At 41.8% G+C, this 19120-nt stretch overlaps 1 long non-coding RNA gene across 1 annotated transcript in view; it reads left to right on the top strand.

Moving 5' to 3' along the window:
- The window catches only part of LOC128572697 (uncharacterized), a 60560-nt gene extending 53460 nt beyond the window's left edge, over positions 1-7100 (top strand). Inside the window, exons 2-4 of the long non-coding RNA XR_008376235.1 lie at positions 4095-4239; positions 6491-6532; positions 7016-7100. This is a non-coding gene — a long non-coding RNA (uncharacterized LOC128572697). The remainder of the gene's footprint in view (positions 1-4094; positions 4240-6490; positions 6533-7015) is intronic.
- Positions 7101-19120: the final 12020 nt, after the last annotated feature.

Genomic DNA, 19120 nt, shown 5'->3' with positions numbered 1-19120 from the left:
CCAGAGTCTGCACCGACAGGCTGCAGCCCAGCACTGTCTACACCCCTCGAGCAATCGCCCAAGAGTCTGGACCCCTGGGGGACAGGCCTCCAGACCTTGGAGCGAGAGCAGAGGGGAGCGCGGGGAGCGCTGGAAGCCTGGGGTTGTGGGCAGAGAACACACACTGCTTTACACAGTTTTATGCCTGGCCGTATTATCACCAAAAGACAGCTGTCGCACTGTGCCTCAGGGAACTGCTACTCTGGTGCAGTCCCCTCTCCGCCGACTGACCAGGACTGGCCTCCAGACCCCAGTGTGAGCGAAGGAGAGCGCTGGGAGCTCAGAATTCCTGGTAGAGACCATATACAGTTTATACAGTTTTAGGCCCGGCAGGAGGATGCCGTGGTACCCCAGTAGGGGAGGTAGGTCCAGTTTTTAGAGGGTCTCTCCCATGGAGTGTAGTGGGAGGACCTTTGAACTCTGCCCTGTTGTTTGTGGGGCACTCTGAGCCATTCTCATGGGGGAGGGGAGTCCCGTCCGCTTGGTGATGGATTTTGTACCTTTTGTTTGTATCCTTGTTGTCGCAGCTCGCCTCAGCGGGGTTGACGTGCGTTCTACAACCTTCTCTCTTAGTGCAGCTCAAATCCACCAGGTTACTAGCTGAATTTTTGTCCTTTAACTCTCCTTCTGAACGGGAGCCTCTGTGGAAAGCTGGCTTCAGTCAGCCATCTTGTCTCCTCCCACAGTCGTTTTTTTAACATTTAATTTTGTTTGTTCGTTTTTGTTCATCAATTGGAGTGAGCATAACGAACAAATGCAAATGTAAAATTTTTTCCCATTGGTGTGATAAAGAACAAATTATTTATCAGACCCAGAAATCTCATGCCTTCCATCATACGTAAAACTGACAGTCCAACTTTTTGGCTTGCAAAAAGAGTAGAAATCTAATACCTTTCACATTTTTGACAGTTTTGATGATGAGGATGGGATTCTGAGAGAGAGATGTCTTTGTGTAAGAGGTAAGTGGAAACATTCTCCAGAAGTGTGGTTAAGGCAGCAGTGTTCAACCTGTGGGTCGTGACCCTTTGAACCGTATCAAAGGTTCACGGCATTAGGAAGGTTGCGAACCACTGGGTTAAGGGATCAGAGAGGGCTTCTTGCAGCATATGGCATTTCTCACCCAGCGGGAACGAAGTGAGAGTAAGACCCTCCACTCTCTGACTTATTAGTGAGGGCTTGTGTGAGAGGGAGAATTGAAACTGGCTGTCTGAAGGCTTGTTTTGTTGTTCTTCTCCTGGCTAGGATAATGATGTAGGGGTGGGCAGCCCACACACAGCTTGTGGGTGTGCCCAATGCTTGGCAGAGGGGAGAGAATGAAGGAAGTAAAGACAAAGACACAGAGTTGGAGTTAAAAGAGTAGGTTCAATGGGACCTTCGCGACCTTATGCAAGGAACAGCGAAGACCCTTTGCTCTGGGTTAACTCACTATTTATTACATACATTATCACCAAATTAGTGAGAGTAGTCAACAAGTTGCTGGAAACTAAAAGATGTGTCTTTTCTTGCTTTGTCCAGTAGCAGGAAGTCACTCCTTATCCATTGTGTCCTCGCTGCCCATATACCCCACTCTAGCAACCTTAAGGAAAAGGTTGAACATTTTGGAGAGAGGGCAACTTGAGCACTTGTAATTCTGTTGCATACGAATGTCCCAGTGACCATCCTGTCTGGTCCTCTGGGCAGAAGCAGCAGGTGCAGGGGCGTGTGTGAATGTCAAGGACACTAGGGTGAAGTATGCTGAAAAGATGCAGAAAGACAAAGGCTTCTGATGCTGAGTGCTCTTCATATGCTGGAAGATATGAAGGAAGGAGTACAGACTTTAGAGTGAAAAGCTCAAAGGGAATAACACCTTCTGGTTTCCCTGGTGCTATGCCCTGCACACAGCTCATGTTAGCCTCCTGGCATTCTCCTGTATCAGTGGGCAGATACAGATCTATCATCAGGGCTGGATGCAGTGGCTCATGCCTTTAATCCTAGTATTCTGGGAGGCTGAGGCCAGTAGATTACTTGCACTCAGGAGTTCAAGACTAGCCTGAGAAAGAGCGAGGCCCTGCCTCTACTAAAAATAGTAAAAACTGGCTGGTGTAGTGGCGCATGCCTGTAGTCCTAGCTACTGGGAGGCTGAGGCAAGATCACTTGAGCCCAAGAGTTTGAGGTTGCTATGAGCTCTGATAATGCCTTAGCATTCTACCCAGGCCATGGGTAGACAACATAGGGAGACTCTGTCTCAAGAAAAAAAAGTGACCCTACACTATGGTGTCTGAAATTTTCACTCTGTGGATAATGTTCTTTTGGGTGCCAAGTCATCTGTCTGATTGCTTCTGTGTAGGATTATGTAGTATTATTATTGTCTATGCCAGTAATGGTAGCTGATAAGACAAAAAATAAAAATAAATAAAAATCCAGAGTTCTACTTTCCAATGAAGGGTTAGTGAAACTACATAGGCAGATTAGCATTGCTCAGTTCTTCCAGTTGTTACTGGAATTTCTTCTTCAGCAGGTCCTTGGTCTTGGGGATTCAAGGAATGAGTCCACGGACTACAGATCAGTGGTAAGACAGATTTATTTTGCAGAAAAGAATAGGGAGATAAAGCATCAGAGGTCCTGGCAGAAGGAAAAACCAAGTTGGAAAAAATCTCCCCCTGGGTCTTTTGTGTAGGGGTATATTTATAGCCTAACCAATGAATGGATAGAATCACTTGGGTTCATGTAAGTTTCCTAGGAAACTTACATGAAATTGACCAGGCCTTGGATATTTAGGAGGGGGGTGTCCCATTGAATAGCAAATGCCAGGGGAGAGAGACAGAGGCTGAGGGGGAGACATTAACCTGAAGGTGTCATCCTAACCATTGTCTGGCGCCTCTGGGCACTCGAGCCTCCTGGCACCCCACTTCCCAATCTGTTGGTTCCTCTCTGCCAGTTGCTGCTGCACCAACACCCCCAGAGTGGAGACTGCAGGTTCTCCTCTCAGTCCGGCTGAGCAGGCTGGGGTGCCATCAGTCTTGTATCACAGCAGTCAAGGAAAACTTAATGGCGTTGCCATTTTCAGGCTCTGGCAAAGGGATTCAGCTTCCATCTAGAGATATACCTTGGCTTTGTAGACTCATAGTCTGACCTGACACTTTTAATTACAAGTGATGTGAAAGGCAGCTGTGAGCTTGCTACGGACTCCTGGCAAACTGAGTCCTGCCCCCTCAAGGGCGCGGTGCTCCTCAGCCTTATATTCTAATTTTGAAGTGGGCCAACTTCAACTCTGTGAAAGGCTTCAGAAAGCTGCTTGTAAATAAAAGTAATATATTCTGGAAGGAAATTGGACTGACAATGACATATCTCAGTTGTAAAGGAAGAATTAGTATTAGCCTTTGGTTGGTATTTTATTCCCCTTTCACTGCAAAGCTCCAGGCTCTGGGGGGTGGGGGGGCTCAATTCATTGAGCATTTCGTCAGTGGATGGCTCTGATTCATTGATGGGTCGGGTAAGTTACGCCTCATGGTGTCCACACTGGATTGCTGTGACTGTTTAACTTAAATGCTCATCAGAGAATCTGAAGCAGGGCTGCTCTCTTAACTCAATAGTCAGGACTCAGGGTTTTAGGTCGTTGCCCACATTCTAGATGTTTGGTCTTCCACAGTGAAAACTGTAGGCTGTTTGTGTAAGGTCACCCTTTTGGGAAGCAGAAAACTGAAAATAATTAGCTGCTGATATAATTGTCTGAGTCACTCAATGAGAAGTCCATGGTAAAGTTCTGTTCTTTGAAGAGACTGACCATATTCGAGCTATGGATTGAGTTTGAAAGCATGTCTAATGAAGAGGCTACCAGTGCAAGCCAGACTTATGGCTCTTGGCGAAGTAGATCTATTTTTCTCATAGTTGAGGAATCCTGAGACTATTTCAAGCAGAATGACTGATGTTTGGCCCATTTCTTGAAGAAATGGTCATGCCTCACCACACATGACATCTTTAGCATACCAGCTCACTTCAGCTACACCTTGTGATACTTGTGATAATGATACGTGTGTCTTTTGAAACTAATCCGTGTTATCTTTTTGGATTTCTAGGCCACCTGCACTCTGTTATGTTTTTTGTCAAAAAATCTACTGAAAATGGGTTGACTGATTTTGCCTTTTTTTCTCATTGTAATCCACATATGTTGACTGAATGAGAGTGTCTAAAAAGGAATTATCTCCTTGTGACTAACTACAAGTAAGTATAAAATTATAACGAACTATAGGGATTTATTTCCCCAATTTGAGCTTCCACACTGACCATTCCCTGGGAAGATGTGTCTTTCTTTCCCCTAACTACAGCCCCAGGCCAGCCTGGTCTATGTGGTAGCTGTGTGGTAGCTCAGCCCAAAGGTGGGTATGGGACTTAACTCAGTTCTGGTTCAGTTTTCTTTCTTTTTCTTTTTTTTTAATTAATTTAATTTAATTAATTAATTTATTTATTTTTCAGTTTTTTGGCCAGGGCCGGGTTTGAACCCATCACCTCCGATATATGGGGCCAGCACCCTACTCCTTGAGCCACAGGCCCTGCCCATGGTTCAGTTTTCTATAGGGAAAACATCCTTGCCCCTATTTTCACCTGGCTCTTCTAGAGAAAATTTCTGGGAGAAAGTAGGGAGTGACCAGAGTAAATGTATAATTAATTACAGGTATTGGGATAAGGCAAACAGAATCTTTGAATACAGGAGGAGGGACAATAACCCCAAACCTGGGCATCAAACACGTTAGATTCCAGGAGCTATGGGGGATGGAGGTACATTAATCTTTTTCTGTTCACCCCTAGTGAGGCCTAGAGAAGAGTCAAAGAATCATTTTGGATCTAGGAGAGAGTAATATTTGTTAGGGCACATGGTAGGGCAGGGGCTGTGGGTTCATTGTCTGCTTTGGGTTCCCTGCTTAGTTCTTTAGACTCCTTTTAGACTGTTCACTTCTCTCTGATGTAGGGATGGATGTCTGGTAAGGAACATATGCTTCCGGCGGCCAGCTCTCTGAGCCACAGTTGTTTCAGATGATGGACAGTGTTTGCTTTTTCCAAGGATACTTAGTACTGAGCTTAAGTTGGATCTGTGGAGCACTAATGATACTTTCTCCTTCCTCTGTAAGCTGGGGATGCTCTTGTTTTTCTGCCACCTAGAGATAAATGTATATTTGTTAGTATTTGGGTATATCAGAGAAATAAAGGGGTAAGTCACCTAAAGATTAATGCAGCTTCAGTCCAGGGGCTCAGGGCGTCCAGATCACTGCCCAAGGCATGCAGAGCAGGTCATGCAGTGAGCATGAATGCCACTACCACCATAGTCAAATTTTATTCTAGCAGGTAGCATATGCTCCACAAATCTGTCATTTGTTAGAAATACAGATTATCAGGCAAAACCTAGACCTATTAATTTTTTCAGATAATTTCTACACACATTAATGATTCTTAAGTGGGGGTAGATTGGTTCTCAGGTTCACTAAAAACAGGAATTACCTTAAATAATAAAGTTTATATCGCTGACTCAAGCACATTGTTACTGGATCTTCTCTAAAGCCTGGGTATGGAGATTGCTACACACTTTCCAGTAAATTCTAAGATGCTAAAGAACAAGGGCAGATAAACTTAATGCTTCCCTTAGCTGCGTCTTCCCTCCTGGGAAGAAGAAAGCATGGCGAGAGCTCCCCAGGCAGTGGGGCTGCGTGAGGAAGAGAGAGCAGCCCCTTCATTCTCATTAAGCGTTTGTTTCAGGAGAGCTTCTCCATCTCTCCAGACTCCTTCTCCAAAGGAGCGTGTTCATTATCTGGAGGGAATTATTCCATAATGTACACATATATAAAAATATACTCACAAATATATACAGTTGTTACTTGTCAATTGAAAAATTATCAAATAGTGAGATGGGGGTTCTTAGGCTGTTTCTGGTTCTCATGAGCCATAAAATATTATTAGGTAACTGAAGATAAAGAAGTATACTCACGGGGAAATAGCCAAAGCTTCTTAAATAAAACAGAGTTGTTTTAGATTAGTATTGTCCTTCAGAGCATATGATGATAGGATTCCTTTGAGACTCAATCAGCCGCCAAAGGAGGCCTATCAAGAAGCTCTGGATAATGGGAGGATGCAGCCCTGAAACTGCAAGGTCTGCATGATCCCTCCCAGTTCTCTTGTCCTCAGACTTGTTCAGCAAGCTGGAGGCTCCTCAGGGCAGTTGCTTTCATGCTCCTGTAGACTTCTGTGGAATGCTTCTTATATATGCAGATCTCAAATTCTACCCCCCAGAAAGTTAGATTAAGTCGACTTGACTGGCATCTGGAAATGTGAATTTAATACGTATCCCAGATAATTCTGATGCCACTGATCTTGAGATGCTTTTTGAGAAAAACTACACAGAAATTTTAAGCCCAGAACCCACTTAGGAATGCTGTGCTTGTTTGCAGCCTGTACTTTCTTTTACCTGATGTTGTCCCCTTAGGTGTCCAGCTGGATCATCATCATACAACTGGGAAATTCTGAGGTGACATTCTTTCTCATCTTGCTAATAAACCTGCAGAGGGTGGGTGGGGCTTATGTTGTTCACCACACAGAAAGCCAATTACTGATATGAGGTTTGTAAAGGAAGAAAGGATTTAGTGCATGATGTGCTATTTGCTGGGAAAGGTAGGCACGGACTGCTTTAAACCTGCCTCCCTGATCAACAAGGGTGGGGGGGGGTTCCTGCAGGGGAAAATGAATAATTCATGAAGGGAGTGGACATCATTACATGTTTGGGGTGGAGTGCCAGAGTGCTGGGCATACAAGTGCAGTGATAAATCATGCTAGTATATATATCCCATGAACAAAAATGGTAGGTAAGTCCCTCCCAGGGTGGGGATTTTAGTATCATAATAAGCTAGGGGTTAATAGTGGTCATTCTTTCAACCTTATACACCAGCTCAGCTCTGTATTGGCAGAATCTGTGGTGGCGTTTCACTTATCTTGTGATTTCTGGAAAAAACAGATGGTGTAAGTCTCTGGAGTTATCTCATAGGAGGTTCTGCCATTCCTAGGAAAGAAACTCAAAGTGCTTACTGTAAGTGCTGTATGCAGAATGAATAATAAACATGCAAATAAAACCAATCACTTCTAAAAGCAAATAATAAATGTTTTTAAGTATGGACAAATTCTGTGTTGAGAATATTGGATTTTAGTAGCCTTGAAGTAACACCACTGTCATGTTTGCGATAAAGACATAAAAATGGTGAAACGATATATGAAAGGTTCTTCACATTACTAATCAAAATGCAAATCAAAATTACATTGAGATATCAACTCATATCTCTTAGGATGGCTATTACTAAAAAGTCAAAAAACAACATATATTGGCAAGGATGTGGAGAAAAGAGAGGTTTGCATATTCTTAGTGGGGTGTAAATTCATACAGTTATTTTGGAAAACAGGATAGAATTCCTTAAAAATTACAATTTTCCAGCTTGGCGCCTGTAGCACAGTGGGTACGGTGCCAGCCACACACACGGAGGCTGATGGGTTCAAACCCAGCCCGGGCCAGCTAAAACAACAACTGCAACAAAAAATAGCTAGGTGAGCACCTGTAGTCCCAGCTACTTGGGAGGCTGAGACAAGAGAGTTGCTTAAGCCCAAGAGTTGGAGGTTGCTGTGAGCTGTGATGCCATTGCACTCTACCGAGGGCAACACAGTTAAGACTCTCTCTCTCAAAAAAAAGAAAAAATTATAATTTTCCTCAAAATATTATAAAATAATATCAAAAAATGTTAGTGCTCAAGTTTAGGCTCAGGGCCTGTGGCTCAAGCAGCTAAGGCGCCAGCCACATACACCAGAGCTGGCGGGTTTGAATCCAGACCAGCCCACCAAACAACAATGATGGCTGCAATGAAAAAATAGTGTTGTGGCGGGTGCCTGTGGTGCCAGCTACCTGGAAGGTGGAGGCAGGAGAATCGCTTGAGCCCAGGAGTTAGAAGTTGCTGTGAGCTGTGATGCTATGGCACTCTACCCAAGGAGACAGCTTAAGAGTCTGTCTCAGAAAAAAAAAAAGAAAGAAAAAAAGAAAATGTTCAAGTTTAAAACTAGCATGTGACAATGCAGTCCCATTTCTGGGCATCTATCAAAAGAAAACAAAATCAGTACCTTAAAAAGATGTTTGAATTCCCTTATGTATTGCAGAATTATTCACAACACCCAATGTATGGAAACAACAAAAGTATCCATCCTTCAATGGATTGGTGAATAAAGAAAATGTGACATAGAATGGAATATTTTCCACCAACAAAAAGGGAGAAAATTCTGGCATTTGTTGCAACACGAATAGGCCTACCAGGCATTATGTTGACTGAAATAAACCAGGCATAAAAGGCAAATACCACATCTTGCTTATATTGAAATCTAAAGAAAAGTTGAACTCATAGAATCAGAATAGAAAGTTGGTTACCTGGAAATCAGAAAGACGGGCTGGGGGGAATGTTGATCAAATGCTACAAGATTTCAATTTGATAGGAAAAATACATTCCAGTCACTTATGGTATAAAATGAAAATATACTTAATAACAATGTATTGTATTCTTTTTTTTTTTTTTTTTTTTGCGACAGAGCCTCAAGCTGTGGCCCTGGGTAGAGGGCTTTGGCATCACAGCTCACAGCAACCTCCAACTCCTGGGCTCAAGCGATTCTCCTGCCTCTACCTCCCAAGTAGCTGGGACTACAGGCGCCTGCCACAACGCCTTGCTATTTTTAGGTTGCAGCTGTCATTGTTGTTGAGCAGCCCTGGGCTGGATTTGAACCTGCCCACTCAGGTGTTTGTGGCTGGCACCTTAGCCGCTTGAGCCACAGGTGCCAAGGCAATGTATTTTATTCTTGAAAATTGCTGGTAATAGATTTTAAGCATTCTCATGACAAAAAAAATCTAAGTAATGAATTTGTTAATTAGCTTAATTTAGCCATTTTATAATGTATGCATATTTCAAGACATGTTATACATCATAAATATATGCCATTTTTACTTTTCAACTTAAAAGTATATACAGGGTGGATAGAAACTTTGTATGCAGTTTACTATGTTAAACTTTTTTAAATTGCACATAAAGTTTATGTCTACCTTGTATAATAAATACACAAGCTGATAATAATTAAGTTTGCAGGCTTGGCACCTGTGGCTCAAGTGGCTAAGGCGCCAGCCACATACACCTGAGCTGGCGGGTTTGCATCCAGCCCAGGCCTGCCAAACAACAATGACAGCTGCAACCAAAAAATAGCCAGGCGTTATGGCAGACTCCTGTAGTCCCAGCTACTTGGGAGGTGGACAGAGGCAGGAGAATTGCTTGAGCCCAGGAGTTGGAGGTTGCTGTGAGTTGTGATGCCACAGCACTCTACCCAGGGTGAAAGCTTGATTCTCTGTCACAAAAAAAAAAAAAAAAGTTTGCAAACTCGTCCTAGAAAAAGTGCTATTTGTATGTATACCTCATTGTTGAAAATCAAGAAGGTCACCTTCCAAGTACTCCTTCTGGGAAGCTATGTACTGATGTCAGTGCCTAGTTCACCCTTTAAGGCAGTCTTGGTACTTTTTTTCTGAAATGACCATCAGTGCTGTCATCATACAAAATATGACTATTAAGTTCACGAACTTGCCACTGTGGGCTTACTTTGGCAGCCCTGTAAAAACAACTTGGGAACGTTTCCTAACCTTGGCATATCAGTGTCTCACAGCTGTGTTCATGTTGACACGTCGCAATGTCTTGCTGAGGGGTGTTCATTATTATTGTTGGGTGTTTGTGTGTGCTGTGTGATGACAACTCTAATAGTCATTCCAGGAAAATAGTTCCAAAATTGCTTTGAAGGATGGACTAGGTGTTGGTGTTGGTACATAACTTCCTGAGGGGAGTACTTCAAAGTTGACTATTGGTTGCCCACTGTGGCACCCTGTCACAACATGAATAAAAACAGCTGGGAAGATGGATTGAAGGCACAAATGCCTGCAAAGAGGTAGGCTTCCCATATCTCCAGGGAGAGCCTCGAGCACCCTCTGTCCTCTCCTTTTATTGAAGCATTACACCACAGGTGTAGTACTAGGATCACGTGCTTAATGATTGCCATGTGCTCTTTCCCCAGGGGCTTGAGTCCCACCCTGCTGACCAGGAATGTTCAATGTATAACACCTGCTTGCTAATGAGCTACCGATCTTATCTCATTAATGCATGCAGCTGTTTGAGGGCTTGTCTCTGGGCTGCAAATATTTCCACACTAGCTAGGAGATTGTCTCAGTCACAAGCACCTTCTTCAAGAACCGATGACCGCTTCCACAAGCTTGGTGCATGGTCTCCTACAGTTGACCATAGTGATACTCAGTAGTGAGATATGTAGCACTTTTTCTAGGATGAACTTAGCTGTCAGGCCTTGTATACATTAAATCTAATAGAATCTACAAAATCCCTAAAACTAGTAAGTGAATTCAGTAAGTTTACAAAATGCAAGATCCAATCACAGAAATCAGTTATTTTTTTATTCATGTTTTAAAAATGAAATTATTATTTTTTGAGACAGTCTTATTATGTCACCCTCAGCTGAGTGCTCTGGTGTCACAGCTCACAGCAACCTCCAACTCTTGGGCTTAATCAAGTCTCTTGCCTCATCCTCCCAACTGGCTGGGACTACAGGTAGCAATTTTTTTGTTGTAGTTGTCATTGATTTAGCAGGCCAGGCTGGGTTCCAACCTGTAAGGCCCAGTGTTATGTGGCCAGCGCCCTATCTACTGAGCGATGGGCACTGAGCCTAAAAATGAAAATTATTTTTTAAAAATCTCAGTTATTGGGTGGCACCCGTAGCTCAGTGGGTAGGGCACTGGCCATATACACCCAGGCTGGTGGGCTCAAACCCAGCCCCGGCCAGCTAAACAGCAATGATAACTGCAACAACAACAACAAAAATAGCCCAGTGTTGTGGCAGACACCTGTAGTCCCAACTAGTTGGGAGGCTGAGGCAAGAGAATCACTTAAGCCCAAGAGTTGGAGGTTGCTGTGAGCTGTGATGCAATAGTACTCTACCGAGGGCAACATAGTGAGACCCTGTCCCAAAAAATAAATATCTCAATTACAGTAGTATGAAAAATATAAACTATTTGAAGGACTTGGGAATTAATCTGGCAGAAAATATCTACAGAGATGTAGGAAGAACAATATCTGATATCATTAACCTGAGTTTAGATTCCAGCTACTGTCAAAGCCTAGACAGAGAAGAGATAAGAGAAGAATGGAGTCTGGGCGCCTGAAGCTTAGTGATTACAGCGCTAGCCACATATACCAGAGCTGGCGGGTTCAGATCCAGTTCGGTCCTACCAAACAATGACAGCTACAACCACAAAAGAGCCAGGCGTTGTGGCAGGCGCCTGTAGTCTCAGCTGTCACATCCCCTTTCTGACACCACTTGTCAGGGCCCAGGATTGGCCAGGTCTTGGGCAGGCTTAACTAGGTTCCATATGGCGAACGCTAAGTTACCTTGCACAGGTACAGTTTCTCTTAGGTGCCTGAGGGCTATCTACTTTGCTGGAGAGAGAGAGTCTTAGAATAAAGCTGTCTTCTTAGAAAGATAGATCTTAGTCTTTAGCACAGCTTGGTGATCTTCACCAGAGAGATGCCATGCTGGTGTTCTGCAGGCATCAGAGGAGATAGAGTCAGGGTGAGTGAGTCCGTGATAGAATGCGCATGCTCCGACTGCCTTCTCCTGCAGCCTAACATAAGGCTGATCTGGTGCCTCTCAACACCACAGGTGTAGAGACTGACAATTTACCACTATTCTCATCTCAGAGCTCTCATGCTTGTTAGGAGAGCAAAATCCCTCTCCCTGCCCTTTTCCCAAGGGCACTCTCTCTCAAAGAAAAAAAAAATGGCTGAATAGTACTCCAGGGTATGTATGTGCCACAAAGTAGAAATCAACTCCAATGGAAACACACAATCTTTTTTCTTTTTTTTGAGACAGAGTCTTACTTTGTCGCCCTCGGTAGGGTGCCTTCAGATCTTAAGACACAAAACCTCAAAATCTTGGGTTTAAGCAATGCTCTTGCCTCAGCGGCCTGAGTACCTGGGATTACAGGCACCTGCCACAACGCACGGCTATTTTTAGAGGTGGGGGTCTTACTCTGGCTCAAGCTGGTCTCGAACCTGTGAGCTCAGGCAATTTATCTGCCTCGGCCTCCCTGAGTGCTATGATTACAGGCGTGAGCCACCCGGATGACCCAGAAACACACAATTCTAGGCAAAGTCAAAGAAATTAAACAACCTTCTGCTGAATGATTATTGGATCAATGATGAAATTAAGATGAAAATGAAAAAGATCTCTCAAACCGAATGACTCTCTTTAGCTATCAAGATATCCCATAAGCTATCAAAATCTATAGGATATAGCAAAAGCAGTCACGAGTGGAAAATACACACCCTTCAATGTGTACATCAAAAAGACAGGAGGATCAGGAGGTGCCTGTGGCTCAGTGGGTGGGGCGCCAGCCCCATATACCGAGGGTGGTGGGTTCAAACCCGGCCCCAGCCAAACTGCAACAACAACAAAAAAATAGCCGGGCGTTGTGGCGGGAGCCTGTAGTCCCAGCTACTCTGGAGGCTGAGGCAGGAGAATCACCTAAGCCCAGGAGTTGGAGGTTGTCGTGAGCTGTGTGACGCCATGGAACTCTATCAAGGGCAATAAAGTGAGACTCTGTCTCTACCAAAAAAAAAAAGAGAGAGGAGGATCATAATGAAAATCTAATGACACATCTTAAGGAACTAGAGAAGAAAGAGCAGACCAGACCCAAAGCCTGCAGAAGAAAAGAAATAACAAGGTCAAAGCAAAACCACATGGAATTGAAAACAAATTAACACGGATCAAAAAACCAAAACACAGTTATTTGAGAAGATAAACAAAATTGATAGATCTATTATTACATTAAGCAGGAACAGAAGAAAAAGGACCCAAATAAATGCAATCGGAAATAAAAATAGAGGCAATCAGGCTAGGCCCAGTGGCTCATGCCTAGAATCCTAGCACTGTGGGAGGCGAAGGCAGGTGGATCACCTTAGCCCAGGAGTTCAAGATCAGCCTGACCAAGAGGGAGACCTTGTTCTCTATCTAAAAATAGGAAAAAGGGCAGCGCCTGTGGCTCTAAGGAGTAGGGTGCCTGCCCCATATGCTGGAGGTGGTGGGTTCAAACCCGGCCCCAGCCAAAAACTACAAAAACAAAAAAAAAGGTGCCTGTGGCTCAGTGGGTATGCTGCTGGGCCCATGTACTGAGGGTGGCACTTTCAAACCCGGCCTTGGCCAAACTGCAACAACAACAACAAAAATAGCCAGGTATCGTGGCAGGCACCTGTAGTACCAGCTACTCGGGAGGCTAAGGCAAGAGAATGACTTAAGCATGGGAGTTGGAGGTTGATATGAGCTGTTACGCCATGGCACTCTACCAACGGCGATAGAGTAAGACTGTCTTTACAAAAAAAAGGAAAGAGAAAAAAAGATGTGCATTGGGGTGGGAATTTGTAATCCCAGCTATTTGGAAGGCTGAGGCAAGAGGAACTCTTGAGACCAAGAGTTTGAGGTTGCTGTGAGCTATGACACCAGAGCACTCTAGCTAGGGTGACAGAGACATTGTCTCAAAATTTTAAAAAAGTATGAAAGCCATCTATGACAAACCCACATTCAAAATCGTACTGAATGAGGAAAGTTGAAAGCATATCCACTACAAACTGGAACAAGACAAGGATGTCCACTGTCATCACTCACACTTAACATAATGCTAGAAGTCTTAGCCACAGCATACAAACAAGAGAAAAAAGTGAAGGTAGACAGGTAGCTGTAGCTCGTACCTGTAATTCTCCATTCTGGGAGGCTGAAGCAGGTAAGCAGGCATTCAAGACCAGCCTAAATAAAAAAAGCAAAACTCCAGGCAGCGCCTGTGGCTCAAAGAGGTAGGGCGCCAGCCCCATATGCCAGAGGTGGTGGGTTCAAACCCAGCCCTGGCCAAAAACTGCAAAAAAAAAAAAAAAAAGTGAAACTCTATTTACCAAAAATAGAAAAACTAGCTGGGTGTTATAGCAGGTGCCTGCTTTCCAGCTACTTGGGAGGCTGAGGCAAGAGGATCACTTGAGTCCAAGAGTTTGAGGTTGCTGTCAGCTGTGATGCCACTGTAGTCCACCAAGGGCAGCAAAGTGGCACTCTGTCTCAAACAAACAAACAAAAAACCAAAAGGAAAGAAAGAAAAAGAGGGGAAAAAAAGCTACTTAAATCAAAAAAGAGGTCATCAAATTATCACTTTTTGCTGACAATATGGTCTTATAATTAGAAACTCTAAGAATTCCACCAATAGATTACTGAAATTGACAAATAAATTCAGCAAAGTCTCACATTAAAAAATCAATGAATACAAATCACTAGCATTCCAATACACCAACAGTAGTCAAGCTGGGAGTCAAATCAAAGACTCAACACCATATATAATTGCTACAAAGAAAACAAAATACCTAGAAATATACTTAACCAAGGAGGTAAAACATCTCTAAAAACAGAACTACAAAACTACAGAAAAAGAATCAACAGATGCAAAAAATAGAAAAACATATCATGCTCATGGAATGGCAGAATCAACACTGTTATAATGTCCATACTACCCAAAGTGATTTAAACATGGAATGCTATCCTCATCAAAGTACCAAAGTCATTTTTCACAGATCTAGAAAAACTAATTCTATACTTCATTTGAAACCAGAAAAGAGTGCGAATAGACAAAATAATCTTATCCACAAAGAACAAAACATCACACTACCAAACTTTATACTACAACTCAACAGTAACCAAAACAGCATGGTCTTAGCACAGAAATACTTAAGCTCAATGGAACAGAACATAAATTTGAGGTGTAAGACCATCCACATACGGCCAACTGATCTCTAACAAATTAGACACAGTATACACTGGGGGAAGAATTCCTAATGAGTACATGGTGCTGGGAAAATTGAACAGCCCCATGCAGAAAGGTAAAGATCTGTATATTACACCACTCACAAAAATTAATTCAAAATGGATAAAAGACTTAAATGTAAGACATGAAACCACAGAATTTTAGAAAATGTTGGAAAAACTATTCTAGATGTCAGCCTAAGCAAGGAATTTATGACCCCTCCTCAATGCAATCACAGCAACAACAAAAACAAACATGATTTGATTAAATTAAAGGGCTTCTGCACAAAGAAATGATGAGTAAATAAACAATCTACAGAATGGTAGAGAATATTCACAAGCCATATATACACTGGGTAAAGTGCTAACAACCAGAATCTGAAGCAAACAAAAACAAACCAACAACCTCATCAAAAAGTAAGCAAAAGACATGAACAGTAGCTTCTCAGAGGAACATATAAACATATAAAATGCTCACTATCACTAAGCATCAGGGAAATGTAAGTTAAAACCACAATGAGAGTCCTTCCTTTCCGCCGGAGACGCCATCTTCCAGTAATTCACCAAAATGACAAACACAAAGGGAAAGAGGAGAGGCACCCGATACATGTTCTCTAGGCCTTTTAGAAAACATAGAGTTGTTCCTTTGGCCACATATATGCGAATCTACAAGAAAGGTGATATTGTAGACATCAAGGGAATGGGTACTATTCAAAAAGGCATGCCACACAAATGTTACCATGGCAGAACTGGAAGAGTCTACAATGTTACCCAGCATGCTGTTGGCATTGTTGTAAACAAACAAGGGCAAGATCCTCGCAAAGAGGATTAATGTTCGTATTGAGCATATTAAGCACTCTAAGAGCCGAGAAAGGTTCCTGAAACGTGTAAGGAAATGATCAGAAAAAAAGGAAGCCAGAGAGAAAGGTACCTGGGTTCAACTGAAGTGCCAGCCTGCACCACCCAGAGAAGCCCACTTTGTGAGAACTAACAGAAAGGAGCCTGAGCTCCTGGAACCCATTCCCTATGAATTCATGGCATAATAAGCATATAACATAGCACACAAGAGTACTAGTGGACCCATGTTTTTAGGCGCAAGAACCTTTTTATTCCCCATGAGTTCATGGCATAATATGTGTACAGCATAGCACACAGGATAACCAACAGTCCCCATGTAACAGTGATACAAGGTGCTGGAACCTATTTCCCACGAATTCGAAAGTCAATCAACACTTTGTCACATTCAATGGCAAGGTGCCTCCCTGAGCTACTGGAACCTCTTTCCCTATGAATTCATGGCATGGTAGATACAAATAATAGCATAAAAATGTTTCTTGTTCATTCACTACAAGTGTGTGTTTTTTCCCCCCAAAGAAGTATTAAAGCAAATTTTAATGTGTCCTAAAAAAAAAAAAAAAAAAAAACACAATGAGATACCGCCTTGCTCCTTTTAGAATGGCTTTTATTAAACGGTCCAAAAACCATAGATGCTGGTACAAATGCAGAGAGAGAGGAATGTTTATTAAATCCTGTTGGTGCCACTGCAAATTAGTACAGCCCCTCTGGAAAACAGTACAAAGAACTCAAAGAACTATGATAAAGGTAGACATACCATTCAATTTAGCAATTCCACAACTGGGTATCTGTCTAAGCTAAAAATGTCATTTTATCAAATAAATAACTGCACTTTGATGTTTTACTGCAGCACAATTTACAATTACAAAGATTTTGAATCAACCCAAAAGCTCGTCAATTCATGAGTCAATTAACCAAATGTGGTACATATAGGCAAAAAGCCTATAAGTACGGTTCCATTTTGTGAAGGCAAGTTTAAAAAGTTAGAAAGGAAAAAATTAGAAAGTTAGAAAGGAAAAAGTCCTGGATAGAACTCCATATGTGGCTTAGAACCTAATCATGTAAAAGTGATTTAGGGCAGATTTTGTGGGGGCAAGTCTGTAGGCAGTTACCTATATATCTCAGGATTTTCCAGACTGCTCCCTAAAGATGATTAACTGTCTCCAGATGGTCAAGCATTCAAACAGCTTATTTCCCCAGAATCTTGTTTTGTGATTTTATTTTTGATTACTTAGCGTAAGAATAATTTTAGTGAAGTAGTTATCAATTAATCTGGTTAAACCTTAGCCCGTAAGGATAGCTTTAGATAATGTTAGTAAAATGGTTATCATCAATCCGGTTTATCCATAGGCCCATAAGTACCAGGCAGTAAGAGGCCTGGGGCCAAGATTTAAGTCATGTGTGTATTGATTAAGTTATGTGCCTATATAAGGTGAGAAGAAATAAAGAAGTTTGCTACTCTCCATCATAGAGCTTGTAGCCACTCTTTGTTCCATACTATTTCAATTCCAGGTCTCTAAAAATAGCAGGGCACTGTGGCAGGTGTCTGTAGTCCAGCTACTACTTGGGAGGCTGAGGCAAGAGAATCACTTGAACCCAAGAGTTTGAGGTTGCTGTGAACTATGACATCAAGGCACTCTACCAAGGGCAACAAAGTGAGACTCTGTCTCAAAAAAAAAAAAAAAAGACTGCCATCCAGATAAAAGGATATAGAACAAGAGTCACTCACTGTCAAAAATTTTTCACCCTGCTTGAGAGGAATTGAAGTTTTGGTGAATATTTGTAATTCACCAATTACTCCACTATACTTTCTTGTAGAAATGTATGTATATTCTTTGCAGTAAGTAATAATGGTAGATATATCTATCTGTATTTTCTCTATTTCTTCTGCCTGGTACCATTCCCAAAAGTAAGCCCTGGTATTTAGTATGAAACTGCCCAAAAACATAACAGGCATCTGAACATTACAATGCTCACTCTGGGGATAAAAAAAGGTAAATAGGAATGTTTAACAAATGGGCTCAGAGCCTGTAGCTTGGTGGCTAAGGGTGCCAGCCACATACACTAGAGCTGGCAGATTCAAACCCAGCGGAGGCCTGCCAAACAACAATGACAATTACAACAAAAAAATAGCAGGTGCATATAGTCCCAGCTACTTGGGAGGCTGAGGCAAGAGAATGGTTTAAGCCCAAGAGTTAGAGTCTGCTGTGAGCTGTGACACCATGGCACTCTACCAAGGGCAACATAGTGAGACTGTGTCTCTAAAAAAAAAAAAAGTCTAACAAACGGTTATAAGACTAGATTTTTTCTTTGTATTTATGTAATATTTTATTTATTGACTTCTCTGAAACATGCCAAAATTCATATAGTTAACAGAACTTACTATGCTAACATGTTGCTGAACATTAACAAATTTCTTCACAAATTAGTCTAAGATTAAAGTTATTCATCTTAATAGTGAGGAATCAACATGTCACCATTACATTTAGGTGCTAAAACTCAGCTTACAAATATAAGAAAAATATCAAATAATACATATCGCACTTCTAGTTTACCAGAAAATACATGTATAACGAACAGTTGTGACAGTCATGTTTAACACCTTGGTTAAGTAGAGAGAAAAAATTAGCAGGAGGGGTCATAGAGGTATGAGAAGATTTAATGGTTCAAATAATCTTTAGCCCTTCTGAGAAACTATAGATGAGAAATATGTAGTAAATACTTCTGTAATGTGGTGGTTTCAGTACATACAGTGATCATCATTCCTTTCATGCATTCAAATAACTGCTGTTGTTTTTAAGTACTGAAAGCCAGATTTTGCTAAGTTTGTTACTGCTCAACAAACTGATAATACTATAAATCCCTTACACTACAAATTACAGCTTAAAGCTGGAAAGGTTAAAGAAAAGCATACTTGTCATTTATAATTGCTTTTTTAGGTATAATGACTACATACTCATACGCAGCCTGGTGTATTATGGTGTACAGTTAATTCTAATTACCGTATTTTATATTTATTGGTCATCAACAGCACAAATTTTATTCTCCAAAAGAAATAAATCTAACAAAATGGTTAGATTAAATATATCAATCTAACAAAATGGTAAATTTTCTTTTAAAGACTGATCAACTAAATTGATGGAAGAACTGGTTTTTCTTGATATTTTCAAATTACTGATACAAATTTATCAAAGAATTATATGTTTTATCCAACATCAAAACCAAAAGTTTCCAAGATAGATACAATTCTTGTTCAATTTCCAAAAATAAATAAAGGCTTTCTAATTGAAAGCATTTACATTTT

Source organism: Nycticebus coucang, chromosome 20, assembly GCF_027406575.1.
Source record: "Nycticebus coucang isolate mNycCou1 chromosome 20, mNycCou1.pri, whole genome shotgun sequence".
Taxonomy (NCBI): domain Eukaryota; kingdom Metazoa; phylum Chordata; class Mammalia; order Primates; family Lorisidae; genus Nycticebus; species Nycticebus coucang.
The sequence above is the reverse complement of the archived record's forward strand: the minus strand, read 5'-3'. Positions and strand labels throughout refer to the sequence as shown.